General features: G+C 34.1%; 1 long non-coding RNA gene across 2 annotated transcripts; it reads right to left on the minus strand.

Annotated features, from left to right (window-relative positions):
- Nucleotides 1–3,616: 3,616 nt before the first annotated feature.
- Nucleotides 3,617–4,402, minus strand: LOC147938920 (uncharacterized). Of its 2 annotated transcripts, none has more exons than XR_015565582.1 (2): nt 4,239–4,402; nt 3,617–3,914 (listed from the first exon to the last, which is right to left on the minus strand). It is a non-coding gene; the product is annotated as an uncharacterized LOC147938920 (long non-coding RNA). The 2 variants fall into 2 exon arrangements; XR_015565583.1 differs by having other exon boundaries at nt 3,617–3,947.

The raw sequence follows: 4,402 nt of genomic DNA on the forward strand, positions 1-4,402 counted from the left end.
GATCAGAGGGCGGCATGTTGATCCCGAAATTGATTTTTGTGAGGTTGGTTTGGTTGGAAGGGAGGAACTTGATGGTCGGCGAGTTGAGTTCGACTTTTGCGATAGAGATCAGCAGGCTGCTAAGATCGGCCCAACATCAAGGAGGGGAGGTCGATATAATGAGTGATTCTCGCTTGGTTGAGAGTGAGGTAAAGGTCGGCTTTGCGACCAGGAGGTGAGATAGGCAAAGGGATGGTGAGGTCGAGAGTGAAAGCATGAGCGCTGGTTTTGGTCATCGCGAGATCGGCACCTCTCGTGAGATTGGTACTTGTCGACGCTTGTGCGTTATGTCGCTAGAGCATGTTGATTTGATCTTGTGATGCTTCTTATGTTGTAGTGAGTGTGTCAAGTCGCTCGGTTGTTCGCCTGTCCTGGCTAACGAGTATGTCCATGATAGTCTGCATCAGATCGTCGAGGTTGTTTCTGTGTCCAGCAAAGAAGGGAGCTGGGAGGGCGGCACCGTCAGTGAAAACTAGAGTCACGGATTGGAGATGCTAGGCATGTGTGGTAACAAGAGGTTCTGATGGCGTATCGGGCGCTGGTGTAGAGGTTGTGTTGTTCAGATTAGCGCCCTCGACTGTTGTCATCGCGGAAGGTGGAGGTGGGAGAGTGGCAGCGTTGGTGAGAGCGGCGGCGAGGAGAGCGGCAGCATCGGTGACCAGCTGGGGCTGCGGCAGGACCAGCTTCAGCGTGTGCAACTACGAGAGGCTCGGAAGGGGCGTCGGGCGCTGGCGGAGAGATTGTGCTTGGTAGGGAGCCTTCGGTTGTGCTCGGCAGGGAGCTCGGCGGGGGGACAGTTCATGTTCTTGTTCGCCCCCATCGCTGCTCCGTTGCTTCGTTGATGTCTTCGCTGGGGTTCGTCATGAGTCTTGAAACTTCGAGGAAGTGAGGACCGTCGGTCTTGATTCGTCAAAAGAAGCGCTCTACTCTTGCTCCACAGTGGGCGCCAATTGTTTGTACCGGGGATTGCACAACACTAAGTAAATAAAGATTTTTTGGGGAAAGAGTGAAGCTGATTCATTTATTAACGATAAAAACGTGAGGTCGTCACTTACACGAGTCAAGATTGAGCTTGTCAGTTCACAGGAAAACTAACAAGCCAATAATGACGAGCTCGGAAGCTGAAATGAATTATAAAAAAGACAATATCGGTTTTAGACGCAAAGTATTGCTCTCGGGGTCTTGTACACGAGTCCGGTTGGTGATCCTAATAAGTGATGTTTCCTTTTATAGGCGATTGTTGACCCAGCATTTCCTAGGGTTTTCATCGTGAATTCCCGAGATTGTCCTTTGTGGATTGTTAATGGCTTGCTTCCAATTTTGTCGAGCCGAAATCACAATTGATGAGTTTTGTTGGGCCGAGCGGCATATTGGGCGCAGCCCATGTCCAACATACACCATAATAGGAAAATTAGGTAAGTAGCCAACATTTTGCCCTGTTTAATATTCCGTAAACGTGGAATAATTCCCAAATTTGCGTAATTTCACTACTGATTGAGGAATATTAAACATGTGAATGCATCCAAGATTTTGTAAAATCTGGTTTTTCATAATTGTTATAATATATTTTGAATTGGGAAAGTTGACATATAAATAAATGCTCTCGAATTACGTGAATCGATATGTTTAGTTTACCGGATCTTTGATATGCCGTATTAATTTCTTTAATTTACCGGATCATTGATATGCCGGATGTTTGGATACTTTTTACATGTACCGTTCGTTCCCATAATTTGCTTTCCAATAAAATACGTCATTCCATAGCAAACTATGAACCAATTTATTGGACACATTATATAAAAGTGGGCCGAGTTGTACTATAAAATAGCCCAAAACGTATGGATCATTAATCAATAAACATGTAATATATTATTAAATGCTTCCCTTTTTCTCCCCGAGTTTTCCTCTTTAGAGTTTTCCTCTTTAGTTTTCCCCGAATTATATATAAACATGTAATATATTATTAAATGCTCATTTATGTTTTTTTCGAATTTTTTACAAACCCATAAAATTCGGGTCAGGCTAGACAGAGTCCGCGTCCTTTCGATTTTAATCTAATACAATTCTACACTTTCCCTCTATTTGTAATAGCATTTCATGTAATAATCTCCAACTTTATGCTTACTTAGTGAATAATTAGATTCGGACCCGCATGTATGTGCGGGATTGATTTCAAAAACTTAGTTTGCTATTAGAATTATAATGTATTATATATATGTGGGATTATGTCTGTAAACGTATTTTTAAAGAATATTAACGTTCGTAATCCAAATCCATACCAGTTTAACATTCGATTTGTTTTTAATTCCATTTTTACAAAAACTAATCATATTTTTTTTTATTATATGTAAAGACAAATATAATTAAAAATAATAGTATAAATATATTATTTTCACTTATAAACCAAGATCCGCAAAATTTTCAACATAGTATATAAAGTATATAACTTAAATTAAAATTTTTGACAACTGATAATATTTCCATTTTTTGAGATAGTGAATGAATCTAAAATCATAAAAAAAATTATAAAGAATATGCTATTTTCAAAATAGTATATTGTGGTTAGATTATATATTACAAATATAATAACTATTTTCATAATTGAAAAAGTCAACATAATCTAAAAATTCTCTTATTTTTTTTGGTTTTTTTCTATTTGTTATAATAATATTAATTAGTATAGTTTAGTTATATTTTTTTTTTGTACTTGATTCTTGTGTGATCCAACATTTTCCATGGCTAAAACAATGCATAACACACCCTTATTATTATTCATCTTAAATAAAAGATAGAAAAATACCAAACAATTAAATTCTTAATGTTAATGTGTATCGCATACACATGAGTTAGATTCTTGCTCCAAAATATCGAGGCAAAGTTTTCCATCTTCAATAACAAAGCACACAAACTAAATAATATACAAAATCACTTTAAAACAAAATCAAAGAGACAAAATTACATAATTTTTTAAAAATACATCATTTAACATTCTGCTCATGAAAATATTAACATTTTGGAATGTTTAGTGTTTGTACTAATTCACTAGGTAACAACCCGCACTATGTGCGGGATAAATTGATTTAAAGAAAATTATTATAAGTAAAATTATTATCCTAAAACCAATATCTGTTTGTGTCAAAAATAATATGTAACTTAAGTTTTTTATTTATTTATTCAAAGCTGCATTTTTTCATGTAAAAAATATGTTTAACCCGTGAATCTTTGAAGGTGTAAGTTTCTTTAAATGAGTTAGAGATATTTTAGGGGTAATATACTTCTTTTTATAATCCATTTTAATAACTATTGAAAGCTTGTTATTTAAATTATTATCGTAATAATACTAACATAAAAATGACATTTTGTTTTATATGATTATGTTAATAAGTTATATGTTCTTTATTTTTATTAACTTTATATTAATTGATATGTTTTATAGCCTTTTTAGAATATTTTACTTATATTGATTTTAAGAAATCAATATTTATTTTAATTTTAAGAAATCAATATAATTTTGAATTGTATATTTGTAAGTAAATTTTAGTGAAATTTTGCCTTACTATCAAATTTGTGTGAGAAATGATGACAAATCTAATTATTATTCAGTTAATTATTTTTAAAATAAATACAATGGTATAGAGATGTAATTAGTTAGAAAATTTAAGGGTATTTTGCTAAAAAGTGTCTTGAGCTCTCTGGCGGCGACACATCAGCTTTTTCTCAAATGTGTTTCTCTATTAATATATAGGGGATATCACCAACAATCCAAAGAATCGATGACACCTTTTGGCTTGGATGGTTGAAAACCAATCTCTGCAATTATTCTCTTTCCCTTGCACAATCAAACATCAATAAGTTGTGACCTGCCCAAATTCTCCCTGCAATAACATCCCCCAACATCAAAGTATAAACTGTATCTTGGTTATTTCTTTGATCTAATAGACAATTCAACCAAGAATTCAAATTCAGGAAAGTACAAAAAATTTCATTTAGCTCGATGAGTTGGTTTGAGGATCCATTTTCTATCAACGACTCTTCCAGATCTTCTATATATCATAATTAATAATTTTGATGATTTTATAAGAACTCGATTTTTAAGCTTTTCCAATCAAAATGTGTGTCATGTAAAATAAAGATCAACTCACCCTAATAAAATCCACCAAAAAAACTAAGAAAACTTAAGAATAAATATATTAAAGTACCATTGGTTTGAAGAGATAGTGACACACAAGTGGAAAAACAACCGTCTCATGCTTCATTTGAACGCTGAAATCAAGCGTAAAAACTCAAATTAGATTCTACTATAATTAGCAAAAAGAACAAAAAAAAAATGTGCTATCAAAATTGAAACAAAAAAAATGTATAT

This window comes from Camelina sativa, chromosome 9 (genome assembly GCF_030686135.1).
Source record: "Camelina sativa cultivar CO46 ecotype springtype chromosome 9, ASM3068613v1".
NCBI lineage: Eukaryota > Viridiplantae > Streptophyta > Magnoliopsida > Brassicales > Brassicaceae > Camelina > Camelina sativa.